The sequence below is a fragment of the Gadus morhua genome, chromosome 2, assembly GCF_902167405.1.
Source record: "Gadus morhua chromosome 2, gadMor3.0, whole genome shotgun sequence".
NCBI lineage: Eukaryota > Metazoa > Chordata > Actinopteri > Gadiformes > Gadidae > Gadus > Gadus morhua.
This window is the reverse complement of record NC_044049.1, coordinates 12,225,484-12,241,697: the sequence shown is the minus strand read 5'-3', so window position 1 is coordinate 12,241,697 and position 16,214 is coordinate 12,225,484. Positions and strand designations below refer to the sequence as shown.

Below are 16,214 nucleotides of genomic sequence, written 5' to 3'. Positions count from 1 at the left end.
CCGCGAAGCATCCGTGAGGCACGTAAGCTTTGGTAATGAATGAGCTACTTAAACTATGAATCAATATGTTTCTTATGGGTTGGATATTTTTCATGACGCCTCACCAGAGCCAGTAGCCAGGACCAGCAGCTGTACAGCTACAGAGAACATGGATTGTGTTGAAGCTGAACTGGAGGAAGATGTCGTAAGTTTGTCATCAGGCCAAAGCGATCAATGTATTAATAAAGTAAAATAAAGGGGACATAGTATGAAAACAGCCCTTTTCCTGGATTTGGGGTGCTCTTGTGGGTAGATGGTGCTCCCACACGCATGCAAACTTTAAAATAAGTCTGTACATGATTTTTTGAGTGAGATACGCATTTCTAGAAGCAGCCCGCCTCCAGCTACCAAACGAGAGAGTCAGTTTCGGCGCCCCCTCCTACGTGTGGACCAGCGGGCGAGCAGCTCCGGCGGGGGGAACTCGGCGCTAGCCCTGCAAAATAATGGGTTGGACTCATTCTCGGAATTTCTGCCACGTTCCCGTCACCATACACGGGGCTCCATGTACATCCCTTCTGGACACGGGCTCCACACCAACACTGATGAGGCCAGATGTAGTTCCGGCGGGGACACAGTTGTAACAGACTACAGTGCAGCTGAGGACAGTGACTGGTGAGTTGGCCCCTATACTTGGTAAGGGGAGGGTGACGTTGAATGTGGGAAGTCTCTCAGTGGATTTTACAGTATGGGTGGCGCAGGTGCAGGACCCCTGCATACTGGGGCTGGACTGCTTGCTGTCTGCTGGACCTGGGGAAGAACACATTGACCTTTCCCGGGGGCCCCACTGTTAAACTGATACTGCCCAGCCAGTCCCCAAAGCCACACCCCTGATCAGGACAGCCATGGAAGCACACTGCCATGACACAAAAACCCCAGTAGAGAGAAATACCCCCCTGCTAGCAGCTTCCTGCCACTAGTGCCCCATGCCCCCAGCAACGGTCAACCCCCCTCTGCACATGCCGATTTATCTTCCCCAGCCCAGTCAACCACGGTGGGGGAAACGGACATGTTGTCGGCGGTGAGAGGGATATGGAGACAGAACTTTGACCAATTGGAGCAATGGCAGGAGGAGGAGCTGTGGAAGGTGTTATCTGACTTTATGGACATTTTAGCACTAACAGACAATGAAGTGGGCCTGACACACCTGGTCCAACACGAAATAGACACTAGGGATGCACGGCCGATCAAAACGCGTCCACGGCGCATCCCCTTGGCTCACCGTGAGGCTGCAAACAGAGAGGTTGAAGAGATGCAAAGAGATGGCATTATTGAACTGTCGGACAGCCCCTGGGCCTCGGGAGTGGTGATGTTGTTTCGAAAAAGAGGAGCACCAAGATGAGATTCTGCGTCTACTACAGACCGCTGAACAGTGTGACAAGGAAGGACTCGTATCCATTACCCATGATCGATGAGTCACTGGACTTGGTGTCTGGCTCTTCCTGGTTCTCTTCACTCGACCTGCGAAGCGGATACTGGCAGGTGCCCCTCAGCCCTGAAGCAAGACCAAAGACTGCCTTCTGTACGGACAGGGGGTTATGGCAGTTCCGGGTTCTCAGTTTCAGCCTGTGCAACGCCCCAGCCACCTTCAAAAGACTCATGGACAGGGTGCTGGCTGGCATCCCACATCAGAGATGTCTGGTGTATTTGGATGACATCCTGGTCCATGGGAGCTCCTTCCAAACAGCCCTGGAATCGCTGAGGCTGGTGCTGCAGAGAGTGGGGGCGGCGCGCCTGAAATTACACACGAATAAGTGCCGCTTCATGAGGAAGGAGGAGGAGTCTTGGGTCACAGACTGGGGGGAGAAGGCATCAGCACACTGGAGGAGAAAGTGCATACAGTGAGAGACTGGCCGACACCAACTGACCAATGAAAGCTGAAGAGCTTCATCGGCCTGGCCTCATATTACAGGAAGTTTGTGCAAGGTTTCTCCTGCACAGCTGCTCCCCTGCACCAACTGCTGCAGAAGGACAGGGACTTCACCTGGACGCCACAGTGCCAACAAGCCTTCACCTCCCTCCAGAAGGCACTGACGGAGGCCCCCGTCCTCACCCCCCAGCGACGTGGGCATGGGTGCAGTACTGGCTCAGGCGGGGCCAGAGAGGGAGAGAGTGCGTCACTCGCTGAGAACTCCTCGCCATGGTGGCGGCGATAAAGCACTTCAAGTACTACCTGTGTGGCCGGCCCTTCCCTGTCAGGACAGATCATTCGGCACTGCAGTGGCTGATGTCCCTCAGAGAACCAGAGGGCTATGTTGCATGGAGTCCGCCCGTATCTTTGCCCGAGACCAGCTGGAGAAAGCGGGCATGAAACAAACTATGACATAAGGTCGAAGGGAAAACACTTCCAAGCTGGAGAGCTGGTGTGGGTGTACCGCCACCACAGGAAGAAGGGACGGTGCACCAAGTTGGACTGTCATTGGGAGTGGCCTAGTCACATGGTGGAGCGGCTGGGTGAAGTAATGTACCGGGTCCAGCTGCCAGGAAAGAGAAAGAAGGTTGCGCTCCACAGAGACACCTTGGCCCCGTAAAGAGAGGACTCCCTCCCTTCCCCAAGCTCGGAGTCCCAGGCGCCCGCCCAGAGGGGCGGCGGCACAACCGCTGCACGTGGCTACACAGGGGCACACCAGCCCTATCGAAGACCCATTTCCCCTGCACTTACTTCCCCAGAGACAGTGACTAACCCCCCTGTATACATCCATCCTTCTCCCTTCCCACCGCAGTCACCTTTCACTGCACAGGGGCGTTGCCCCAACCACAGGGCAGAAACGCCTGCGTCCCGCACGCGGCCGCGGAGACAGGGACGTCGGCCGGCCCGTTTCAGAGACTTTGTGTAGTCCCTCGGGACGAGGGACTTTGTTGGGGGGGATCTGTGTAACGAGTTGGGTTATTGTGGTTCTGTTATTATGCATTCAGCAGCTATGCAAATGTTCACATGTGTTGGATTATACACTAATGTTATTAGGGGACAACGTGAGGGAGGTTCCGGAAGCAACATGTAGTTGGGGTTAAACTGTGTTGGGGCTAAATGTACAGCGTGGTCACGACCAACAGTGATCGGAGATAAATGTTGGATTTGCTAAATAAAGAGTGGGAATGCAAGCCAGACATCGCCTGTTTATTCAACGCTGCACCACCATGGGGTGAACGTCACAATATGTATTTTCGTCAATAACAACTGGTGTAAAAACGCCATAATTATCTCATGCCACTGTTCTGAGGATATAGAATTTCTAACAGTAAAATGCCGACCATTCTACATTCCAAGGGAATTTGCAGCCATCAACATCACAGCTGTGTACATTCCTACCAGGGCGAACACTAAGGACGCACTGTCAGGAATCACAGATCATTTACATGTTTTTCCATTATTTGATATTGTGTTACTTAAACCTCATACTATAATATTTTCTATCATTTCTTATTTTAAAGGGTTATTAAGATTTATAATCATTGTTAATGATTGCTTGCATTTAAAAAATAACATTAATACAATTTAAAATGTCATGTGAGAATAAAGGCTGTTTTAAGATCTAAACTTTATGTTATTGTGCGTATGCTGCCTGTAAGTCTTGTATGGATCATGATATTTGTAGGCGTAATTATTTTGTTTTTCAATAACAGGAGGTTTTCTGTCCTTTAATACCATTTTATTTTCAGGACTCATTTTGGAGTGTTCTAAAGCATGTTATCTGTCTAATAATAAGGTGTTATATATTTTCTGTCTTTAAATAAATTACATAAGTCTGGATGATGCTTTGTTTCCAGGTCCAGGTCCAAGATTAATACGGAACGTCTGTTAATTAAAACTACAATTAAAAACAAAATTAAAGTATGTTTCATAACACTCATTTTACACAAATTAGGATAATGAACCAGGTTAACACCTTCACAAGAAGTAGCTGCTTGAGTTGTTTACAAAATATATCCCTGTTTTATATTTCAAACAAGTTGGTCGGTAAGCTAGTCATTAGGCCTAACTGATCAATTAATAATAAAGTAAATAAAATGTTCCAGAGGGCTTTGCATTTATCTCTCCCTCTATTTGTCAGCTGATGTTCATAAGTTAAATAATCTATTTTGAATGATGTTTTTGGTTCAGAGCTCCCCCTCTGGAGGATTCAAGTAATAACACCTCACGGTGAAGGGTTTTTGTTCATCCTTCACAACAGTTAGTAACACTGTGACTCTCTAGCACAGTAATACACAGCTGAGTCTCCAGGCTGCATGTTTTGCCCTTGCAAAGTGACTGTTTTACTGGCCTCGTCAAGGGAAAGACTGAATTTACTACTAAGGGAGTCTTTCACTTTTTTGTCCCCGGTATAAATCCATCCAATCCATTCCAGTGCCTGTCCTTCGGGTTGTCTGATCCAAGCTGTGTAGTGGCCACTAACAGAATAAGAGACCTGACAGCGGATGGTCAGAGGTTGGCCAGGTCGGACAGTCAGAGACTCGGGTTGAGTAAGCTGTTCACAGTTCACACCTGTAGAGAATACAAGCTTTTGGTCATTAATGAGCTACTTCAATTATGAATCAATATTTTTTCTATGGGTTGGATGTTTTCTCATGAAGCCTCACCAGAGCCAGCAGCCAGGAGCAGCAGCAGTACAGCTACAGAGAACATGGTTTGTGTTGAAGCTGAACTGGAGGAAGATGTCCTGTTTTACACTTGAGAACTTATATGGCTGAGCGAGAGGAGAAAGACCCACAGTCCTATTTGCATAATTAAATGAGGTAGCAGATAGTGCTTGAGATGCTTCTTGACATGGGGGAGAGGAATCACAGATTTTTACACGTTTTTGCATCATTTGATAGTGTGTTACTTAACCATATTACTACAATATTTTTTTTATATTTTCTTTTTCTTATTTTAATGTGTTATTAAGATTTATAATAATACATATATTTTTTTACATTTGCTTGCATTTAAAAAAGTAAGATTAATATGATTGTAAACGTAATTTGAGAATAAAGGCTGTTTTGAGGTCAACATTTCGTGTTATTGTGTGTATGATGTAAGTCTTGTATGGATCATGATGTTTTTAGGCCTAACTCTTTTTTTTATTAATAACGTCAGGCCTTCTGTCCTTTTAGACCTTAACATTTCATTTTAAGGTCTAAATTTGAAGTCTTTTAAGATATGTTATGTGTCTAATAATAAGGTGTTATATGTGTTCTGTCTTGTGATAAAATTATATATGTCTGGCTGATGCTTTATTTCCAAGTCCAGCTGTGTAGAATAATTTGGCAATCGTTAAATAATCTATTTTGAATGATGTGTTTGGTTTAGAGCTCCCCCTATGGAGGATTCAAGTAATAACACCTCACGGGTGAAGGGTTTTTGTTCATCCTTTACAACAGTTTGTAATGCTGTGTCTCTCTGGCACAGTAATACACAGCTGAGTCTCCTGGCTGCATGTTCTGCCCTTGCAAAGTAATTGTTTTACTGGCCACGTCAAGGGTGAGACTGAATTTACTACTAAGGGAGTCTTTCATTAATTTGTTCCCAGTATAAATCTGTCCAATCCATTCCAGTGTGTGTCCTTCAGGTTGTCTGATCCAAGCTGTGTAGTGGCTACTAACAGAATAAGAGACCTGACAGCGGATGGTCAGAGGTTGACCAGGTTGGATAGTCAGAGACTCTGGCTGAGTAAGCTGTTCACTGTTCACACCTGTAGAGAATAAGCTTGTGGTCATAAATGAGCTTCTTAAACATGAATCAATATGTTTTCTTATTGATTGGATATTTTCTCATGAAGCCTCACCAGAGCCAGCAGCCAGGAGCAGCAGCAGTACAGCTACAGAGAACATGGTTTGTGTTGAAGCTGAACTGGAGGAAGATGTCCTGTTTTACACTTGAGAACTTATAAGGGTGAGCAAGAGGAGAAAACCCCACAGTCCTTTTGCATAATTCAATGCGGTGTCAGATGTTGGTTGAGATGCTACGTGTCATGGGACTTAGGAATCACAGATCCTTTACACATTTTTGCATTTTCTTATAATGTGTACGTTTACTTACACAATATTATTATAATCATCATTAATAATATTGTTATAAGACTGTTTAAAGATCTATCCTACCTTTTTAGTTTTTTAACAAAATGTTGTTTTCTATCTTTTGATTAAATTGTATATGCAGGTCTACATTTGGAATGTTGTAAAGCATGTAATTTCTCCAAAAATAGCGTGTAATATGTATTCTGTCTTGTGATACAATTATATATGTCTGGCTGCTGCAATGTTTCCTGTCAAAATCTATAGGGCAACTATATAGGTGAAACAATTAAATGGTGGGTAACACTTTACAATAAGGTACGCAAAAACGTGGGTAGTTACTGAGGAACGAATGAGTAATGAATGATGAACTACCAGGAGGCCCTAACAGGGCCCTGTTAGGGCCCTAAGTGAGTTACTCAGTAACTACTGAGGAGTTACTGGTAAACAGACTTGGGGACTACTGTATTCGTTACTGAGTAACGAATGATGAACAACCAGGGCCCTAACAGGGCCCTAAGTGACTTGCTCAGTAACTACTGATCAGTTACTGGTAAACAGACTAGGGGATACTGTATTAATTAATCATTCTGTGAATTAGCAAACTGACCAATTGATTATGAAAGCAACTGAATTTTCCTGGTATTTCACAATTAGTTGTTAAATTAACAGGACACAGACGGGATGATTGTCATATTTTAATAAAGATATTCACATATACACACAATACATACATTAATATTCACATTTAAGGTTTATTATGTGGCATTAGTAATGCTGATGGCTTAAAAGCAATTGTCCACCGCTGCAGGGCACGCTTTAAACCTGCCGCCCTTGGTTTCAAGCGCTGTCGAGGGCTGGCTTGGGTCCCACACTGGATCGACTGGTGGAGCTGGATCTGACTGATGATGAGTTGTTACTCATTCGCGAACCATTGGTTCACCAGTAGTTAAGCTTATTGAACCATTCGTTTACCAGTAGTTAAGCTTTTTTAATCATTCGTTTACCAGTAGTGAAGCTTTTTGTGTACCTTCATGTAAAGTAATGCATCATACTGAGTTGTTACTCTTTCGCGAACCATTCGTTCACCAGTAGTTAAGCTTTTGAAACCATTAGTTTACCAGTAGTAAAGCTTTTTTAATCATTCGTTTACCAGTAGTGAAGCTATTTGTGTACCTTCATGTAAAGTAATGCATCATACTGAGTTGTTACTCTTTCGCAAACCATTCGTTCACCAGTAGTTAAGCTTTTGGAATCATTCGTTTACCAGTAGTGAAGCTTTTTGAATCATTTGTTTACCAGTAGTGAAGCTTTTTGTGTACCTTCAAGTAAAGTTATGCATCATACTGAGTTGTAACTCTTTCGCGAACCATTCGTTCACCAGTAGTTAAGCTTTTGGAATCATTCGTTTACCAGCAGTGAAGCTTTTTGAATCATTCGTTTACCAGTAGTGAAGCACTTTAGGGTTAGCTATAAAACGCCAAACCACTGTTGATGACAATGAGGGATCTACAGCCACTTTAGTTAAAGATTTATAACATCCCCTAGTCTGTTTACCAGTAACTCCTCAGTAGTTACTGAGTAACTCACTTAGGGCCCTGTTAGGGCCCCCTGGTAGTTCATCATTCGTTACTCATTCGTTCCTCAGTAACTACCCACGTTTTGCGTGGGGTGAAGGCCTTACAGTGCTCTGCTCCCTCAGATTGGAACAGCGTGGACAAAGACAAGATCTTGACTTTGTGTTCTTGTGTGTATGTTGCTCATTGTCATGTTTTGGACATGCAACATGTATCATGTTATTCGAAGAAAATAAAGGTACATGTTTTTTTGTTTGTATGCCTTGTTATCAAATTTAACAGTCCGACTGCTGCTATCTTTCCCTGTTCCCACTCAGAAGATCTTTACAGAAACTGTGTAAAGTGAAGTAAAACATTATACAGCCTGCATGCATGCAACAACACAGTAAGAACACATGGGGCAAAGTTTCTAAGATGCGTTTGAGTAGTCCATCTTTGAACATTGTGGTTACACCACGGCAGCCTAGTGTAAATGCAGTCAGATTATTTTAGGCTGTGGTCGAATTAAATTACATTCTATTTCCTTTCCTAACGACTTTTCCTTGACCTTGATGGAAAACGCCATGAGGTCAAGGAAAGATGTGACAGAGAATGCACAGGTGCTTGGGCTGCGAAAGGATCGATGCATTGTTTTTTGCTTAGAATGGCAACTTACTGAGTGAAATAACCCAGAAGTATCAAAGTGGCATGACCTTTTTTTATTGAGGTAGAGAAAAGAGGTTAGGAAAGTACATAAAATGTACCTTTTTTGACGTTGATCTGTCCTGGTGAAAGTACAACTTTCCGAAGATGGTCTACTAAGTGCACATGTTAAGATAATTTGCATACTCTGTGTTGCTTCATGCAGGCTATATAACCCAGAGAACAAAATATAACTTCATTGCCAAGGATCTGAAATAAAAGTATAGGCACAAAGGTGAACGGAAATGGTTGTCACATCGTGAATGGTTTCTCAAGTTCAACCCCCTGTCCATTCATATTTATCGTCATGAATCCCAGTTATGACATTAATATGATTGTTTGCCATAATTGACCTGTCGCAAGGAATTGTGGGACAGCATTAGCTCCTTTCCTTTCCTAAAGGATGGTCCAGTGTACCCTATACTCGATACACTCAATAAGAAAGGAAGCATTGAAGCCTTTTTCCTTAGCATTTTATTCTACCGTAGCCCAGCTGCAGCTACTGTATTATAGACAGGGCCGGCCCTGTCCACCTGGGGGCCCTAAGCAAGATAATTTTGGGGCCCTGCTTTGCGGTTGATTGAGTGGTTTTGCCACAGAGAACAAGCAACTGTATGCATTCATAACCCTTACGGTTTTTATCCGTACCTCTTTGAACACGATTAGTCCTAATTATTTTCCTACTTATTAAGTATACTCACTGAAACAGTCAAAGTAAAGCTTACACACTGCATATTCGTCAAGCTTGACATACAGTATATGGATTCTCAAAATGAAGAGGTCTAAACACTGGTGTGCAGGGACGAAAACGCAAAAAAGAAGGAGAAAAGAAAGCCCAGAGGTAAGTGACCTCAGCCATTAGAGTTTCAAACTAAATAGTATTGTGCATCACCCAATATTGCTGCCACTCAGCTATCGCTAGCTAGCGTCTGTTAACCTACTTTGCTAGCTTGCTACGTATTACTAGCTAACATAACTTCAATGATAACCTACATGAATGCAAATTTAAAATGACCAGTGGTTTTTGAATGGGCCAGATGCACTCAGGCAATATTTGCAGAGCCCTGCACCTGCAGGAGAAAAGACACCTGATCCTTCATGTTCACTGTCTCTGAATTTAATACAACTAGTACTATTGTTGCTGTTTTTGCCATAAGGAAGTCTAGACGAGTCAAATTCTAATGCTGCTTCAATTTGGTGCATATAGCCAGCCAGATACAACTGTTTCTGGTGGTACTTACAGTATCCATAATAGGACTTTTGTTTGTAGTTTGAGTGTATAGTTAATCCAGTTTTTGGGTCATAAACTGGAAACATTAAATTGTCCTTACAGTGTGCTTACGAGCTTTTGCCCAGTTTATGGAGTTCATCTACTGTCATGATTTGTTAAATATCCATGAACATTCTTTGTAGCATTTTTGTACGTGCAATTTATTAGACTTGATCCTTTTTGCTTCTTTATTTATTATATAGTTAATTTCATGAAAATATTCTTGAGCATCTTCAAAGTATGCATGGAGGTTGTTTGTTTATGTATGCATATAAGTTATTTAAAATAATTTAAAAGAAAATGTTCTGAAACTTTTCCATTGTTTGTTGTCCATTCATCACACATTGTTTAAATGCAACGTAGTAGGTCTAGTGGGGTGAAAAACTGCTAATCAAAGTAAAGGTAAATCATTTAATATGTGTCTTCAAGGATGTTTAGTATAGTCAATTAACAGGGCAACGCTCCACTCGCTATAAATGGACTGCATTTATATAGCGCTTTTCTGACCATCGGCCACCCAAAGCGCTTTACAATGTTGCCTCACATTCACCATTCACGCACACATTCACACACCGACAGCGGAGTCAACCATGCAAGGCGACAGCCAGCTCGTTGGGAGCTAACAGTCAGGGTTAGGTGCCTTGCTCAAGGACACCTCGACACTCAGCTAGGAGGAGCCGGGGATTGAACCGGCAACCTTCAGGTTACCAGCCAACCCGCTCTACCTCCTGAGCTACTGCCGCCAAGGCCGCCTTAATGCACGGGCTTGCCTGGGCTGAAGCCCCAGGGCCTACGCCGATCGGGGGGCCTATCATGAGCTGCAGTAAAAAAAAAAAAAAAAAAAGATTTTTTTATTATTATTATTATTATTTTTTTTGTTTTATACTGGCCCATGATAGGCCCCCAGATCGGCGAAGGCCCAAGAGAATGTGATTTTTTGTTTGGGGCTTACAAAGATCAGAGGCCTATCATCAGCCAAGAAAAAAGAGGGCCAGTGGCCCCTTTACACCACAGCCACACTACCCCCCCCCCCCCCCCCCCCCCCCGTCAACAACGGCAAAAAAAAAAAAGTTACACATCTTCATTGTAAGATCCCCTCTCAGGGGGCCTACGAAACCTCAGCCCCAGGGCCCAATGGCAGGTTAAGGCAGGCCTGACTGCCGCCCACCTATAGGAACGGGAGGCGCAAAACTTATTCCGCCTAATTATTTTAAAGGGCTAGAACAGGCCCATGGGGAAAGAGCGAGAGAGAGAGGCAATGTCGGACAAAGGTAGCGAGCTTCGTTTAGCTTTGTCATGAACCGTATCGTCGTCATCGCGGTTGCCAGTTTGGGATCAGTCAAGCAAGCGCCTGACTGATCCCAAACAAGCAAGCGCCTGCACTGAATCAAACATCAAGTTCCTTGCTTGTTGCCCTCTCAGCAACACCGAGCATTACATTAACAACATGTTTAGGGTTGCCAGGTCAGTCAGAATCAGGTCATTTTAGGTTATCATGAATATGGGCTGTATGTTTATAATGTTTAATTTCTTGTTAATTAAATTGCTTTGTGTATAAAAAAATAAAAAAAGGAAAAGATAAAATACAGCGCTCTTGGGGGCCCCCTGGCGGTCGGGGGCCCTATGCGGCTGCTTAATTTGTGTATACACCTACAAAGCTCTCCACAACCTAGCCCCCAGTTATCTCTGCGACCTCCTCCAAGAATACACTCCCTCCCGCTCCCTCCGCTCAACCTCTGCTGGACTACTATGTATCCCCACATCACGACTCACTTCAATGGGTGCCCGGTCATTCAGCTGTTCAGCACCCAGGCTCTAGAACTCCCTCCCCCAACACATAAAACAGTCAGACACCATTTCAACCTTCAAGTCACAACTCAAAACTCACTTGTTCCAACTCACACACAACGTCTAACTGATCACTGTTTTGATTTTTTTTTTTTTATTTCTTATTGCTTATGTTTATTTATTTATTTATTTATTTATTTTTTTATTTTTTTTCCACAATGTCTTGCTTTTTAAAAAATGTATGATGACTATATGCTCTGTAAGGTGACCTTGGGTGTCTTGAAAGGCGCCTCTAAATTAAATGTATTATTATTATTATTATAGGGAGGGCCGGCTCTTATTATAGATAGACTGCATAGAGCCTCAGCTGGAAACCAAAAAGTGAGAGTGGGTTTTTCGGCTTGTTTCCCGTTAGGGAGACTTTATAGTGAAGTTCTATTCTAATAAGTGTATTTCTACAGTGGACAGTCTGTACAGTATTGATTTGAATCTTTCCAAGTTTGTGTTCGCCAATTAGAAGTTTAAAGATATATGCCCCCAGCAACATGATTGGTCTCACAAATACGGAGCAAAAGAAAGTTAAATGCCACTGTTTATGTGTGGTTGTGTGTGTGGATGATGGCTGGTTTAAGCAGCCTCACCTGGCCGAGAATGGGTCGGTGTGAGGCTGCACACCTGTTGCACATTGAGTAATCAGTGTGCACAGGTTTAACCAGCAATCTCCTGACAGCCACCACCCAGCATCAGCCTTTTTCCCCAACAGTGCAGTCCAATGCAGGAGGCAGCAACAGCAACAGCAACAGCAACAGCAACAGGCAAACGTCTGTGGCTAGCCTCCCTTGAAATCAGCCTGGAGCAGCCAAGGCTATACCACACTTCTGCCAGCCTGTACGTCACCCTGGGGAGGTTTTGGGACAATGGGGTTTTTTATTTTTTATTTTGGGTATGGTAACCCTGTTAAAGAGTTAGTTGGTTGAGTTGGGTAGCGTAACCCTGGTCGAGTTTATGTATAGCATTTTTGGATGGGGGGGCGATTTTTTGGGGTATGTGGGAGTGTGTGGACAATGACTGTCTTAAGAAGCCTTAACTGGAAGATTCTGAACTCAGGGGCTGGGTTAGGCTGCACACCTGTTGCACATTGAGTAATCAGTGTGCACCAGTTAAACCAGTCATCTCCCCACACAGTTGAGCACCATTGTGATGTTCATTCACCGCAACTTTTATAATAAAATGGAATCTTACACCACGATCACACTGCATCCTTGCCGAGGTGCCCAATAAAAGTCACCTAGATGGAGTGTAGCAGCCATCAAGGTGATGTGTAGCAATGGACCTTGTTACAGCCATGTCATTTGGGGGCCCCCTGGCGTGCACCGGGCCCCCAAATCAGCGTTTAAACACACCCTTACTGACGCTATGGCAAACGATTTGCCCACATTGCTTATGACTGAAACTTATTTGTTATTTTATTAAAATTAGGAAATATTTAAGTATCAACAATTGTTTTAGTCAAAACTTTTTTGGGGGAAAAATAACCAGTACAAGTGTACAAGTTTCTAAAACGTTTGTGGGCAACGGTCCAGAAAATTCCAAAACCACCAATAAGTCAGTAATGTAAATCATTCTTGATATTAAAATGTGAAGCATATTTCCCTTGCTGCCATATTTAGTCTTGCACCTGGTGTCTTTAATGCACCACTGAAGCGACCAAGTTTCACTTCTGCTTTCCAAGAGGCTTTTTTAGGCCTGTGGTGATGCTTTATGGTCCTGCCTGCTCAGCCCTGTCCTCCGCTAACGTGTTCAAACAGCGCTCCTCCTCCACTTCCACCTAAAAATACGCCAGCTAGCATGAATTCAAGAATATGTAACACTTGCTAAATATTTATCTTTAGGTTACATGTACAGATTTAAATGGGGGAGATAAATTACGTAACTCATCTATTGTGGCTTCATTGGGTGGACAATTGAAAACAGAAAAACATTTCTGAATTCCTTTCTCATGTTTCTCTGTATTTTTTGATTTTCTTTCTATGCCTCTAAACAGGTCCCGGTGTGAGTGTGTTTGCTGTGGCCTGTAGAAGGTGGTGTCGCAGTAAGCGAGGGAACTGCGTTCCTCGAGATACTTTTACCTATTTTGGAGCATGTTATGTACTTACATAATCATGCAAGAATTACTTTATAGTGACTGGGTCTGAATTCTGTGATCTGCCTTTAGCTGAAACAGAGTTCAGTAGCACGCATACGTTTTATTTACAACATAGCCGGTTGTATATGTAAATGAATGTACATGAGCGCCCGGTCAAAAATAAAGTCTATTCCATGCATGTCAGTCAAATGACAAATAAATATAAATCATTTGTTACACCAATGCCTTCTATGCCTAACTCAAATTTACTCACTAACAGATTACACTTTTTTTTGTAAAATTAGGTCCTTGCCCTATCACACAATATGAATGAAAGTGAAGCAAATCATTAATGCTCAATGAAATATGAGCTTTTATACCCCTTCCGCCCACTTCCTGTCCAGGGACACCGTTTTGGCCGTTATTTTTCCTTTGTATGAGAGAGCTGTGAAACAACAGCTGCAGGTTTTTCGGCTCACCTGGGTTGGTAAAAGTATACCAAAGTGAGACATCAGATCCACAGTCACAGATAAGAAGTACAATCAAGATACAGCGTTTAATTTGGCTGTATACAGGAAGGAGGCACAAATGAAGCACAATGCAATTCAGAATATGCGTCTCTGGATTGACACAGGATCATCCAGAGTTTAAGTAAGTACACAACAGATCATGGCAAAGGATTGATAATCATACAGTGAAAGTGGCAGAGCTATGAGGCACCCAACTTCTTTCGAGCCATGATGAAATTTACACAACACACACACACACACACATACACACACACACACACACACACACACACACACACACACACACACACACACACACACACACACACACACACACACACACACACACACACACACACACACACACAAACAAAACAACATTAGGTAGACATGATATATTTTTTAACAGAGAACAGATGAAGAGATTTCAGAGGCAAAAAGGCTGGCACACAAAAATAACACACACACACACACACACACACACACACACACACACACACACACACACACACACACACACACACACACACACACACACACACACACACACACACACACACACAGAAAGAGCAGAAATAGAGAGGGAGAGACAGTAGGAGCAAAAACTGTTCTGCACTATTGGTGATGGCACGCACCACCAAATTGCACAGGACAATGTGGGTCAATAAGCATGTGTTAAAGGCACTTTAATCATTGCAAAGGATTGGTCAGAGACTGACCAGATCGGATAGTCCGAGACTCGGGCTGAGTAAGCTGTTCACAGTTCACACCTGTAGAGAATACAAGCTTTTGGTCATGAATGAGATACTTCAAATATGAATAAATATGTTTTCTTATGGGTTGGATATTTTTTCATGACGCCTCACCAGAGCCAGCTGCCAGGAGCAGCAGCAGTACAGCTACAGAGAACATGGTTTGTGTTGAAGCTGAACTGGAGGAAGATGTCCGGTTCTACACTGACACCTTATAAGGCTCAGCGTCAGTCCTTTTTGCATAATTCAAGGAGGCGTCAAATGTTGGTTGAGAAGCTACATGACCGGGGGGCAGGATCACAGATCATTTACACGTCTTTGCATTATTTGATAGTGTGTTATTTAAACCATATTAATATTATATTTTTTTACATATATTTTTTTTTTGTGTTATTAAGATTTATAATCATATCATTGTTTATATTTACTTGTATTAAAAAAATAAAAAGTAAATAATTTATAACGTCATGGTCGAATAAGGGCTGTTTTAAGATCGACATTTTGTGTTGTTGTGTGAATGCTGTAAGTCTTGTATGGATCATAATATTTATAGGCCTTACTTTTTTGTTTTTTAATAACGTGAGGCTTTCTGTCCTTTTATAACATTTTATTTTCAGGTCTATATTTGTAGTCTTTTAAGAAATGTAGTCTGTCTAATAATAAGGGGTTATATCTGTTCTGTCTTGTGATGAAATGATATATGTCTGGCTGATGCTTTATTTCCAGGTCCAGCTATGAAGATTAATAAACCAATTCTGTTCATTCAAATGACAATGAAGAACAAAAATAATACATGTTTCACAATGATCATTTAACACATATTAGGAGAAAGAACAAGGTAAACATCGTCACAAGAAATAGCTGTATGAGTTGTTAACAAAATAATTATTTCCCTGTTTGTATATTTCAAACAAGTCGGTCAGTAAGTTAGTCAGTAGGTCTGACTGATCAATGAATAATAAAGTAAATTAAATGTTCCAGCGAGCTTGGCATTCATCTCTCCCTCTATTTATCAGCTGATGTTCATGAGTTTATTAATCTATTTTGAATGATGTGTTTGGTTTAGAGCTCCCCCTCTGGAGGATTCTAGTAATAATAACACCTCACGGGTGAAGGGTTTTTGTTCATCCTTGACAACAGTTTCTAACACTGTGACTCTCTGGCACAGTAATACACAGCTGAGTCTCCAGGCTGCATGTTTTGTCCTTGCAAAGTAATTGTTTTACTGGCCTCGTCAAGGGTGAGACTGAATTTACTACTAAGGGAATCTTTCACTCTTTTGCCCCCGGTATGAATCCATCCAATCCATTCCAGTGCGTGTCCTTCAGGTTGTCTGATCCAAGCTGTCCAGTAGCTACTTACAGAATAAGAGACCTGACAGCGGATGGTCAGAGGTTGACCAGGTCGGACAGTCAGAGACTCGGGCTGAGTAAGCTGTTCACAGTTCACACCTGTAGAGAATATAAGCTTTTAGTCATAAAT

General features: G+C 42.7%; 1 long non-coding RNA gene across 1 annotated transcript; it reads right to left on the bottom strand.

Moving 5' to 3' along the window:
* Window positions 1-14,634: 14,634 nt before the first annotated feature.
* On the bottom strand, window positions 14,635-15,827 carry LOC115538100 (uncharacterized). Its single transcript, XR_003975070.1, has 2 exons — window positions 14,847-15,827; window positions 14,635-14,750 (listed from the first exon to the last, which is right to left on the bottom strand). It is a non-coding gene; the product is annotated as an uncharacterized LOC115538100 (long non-coding RNA).
* Window positions 15,828-16,214: the final 387 nt, after the last annotated feature.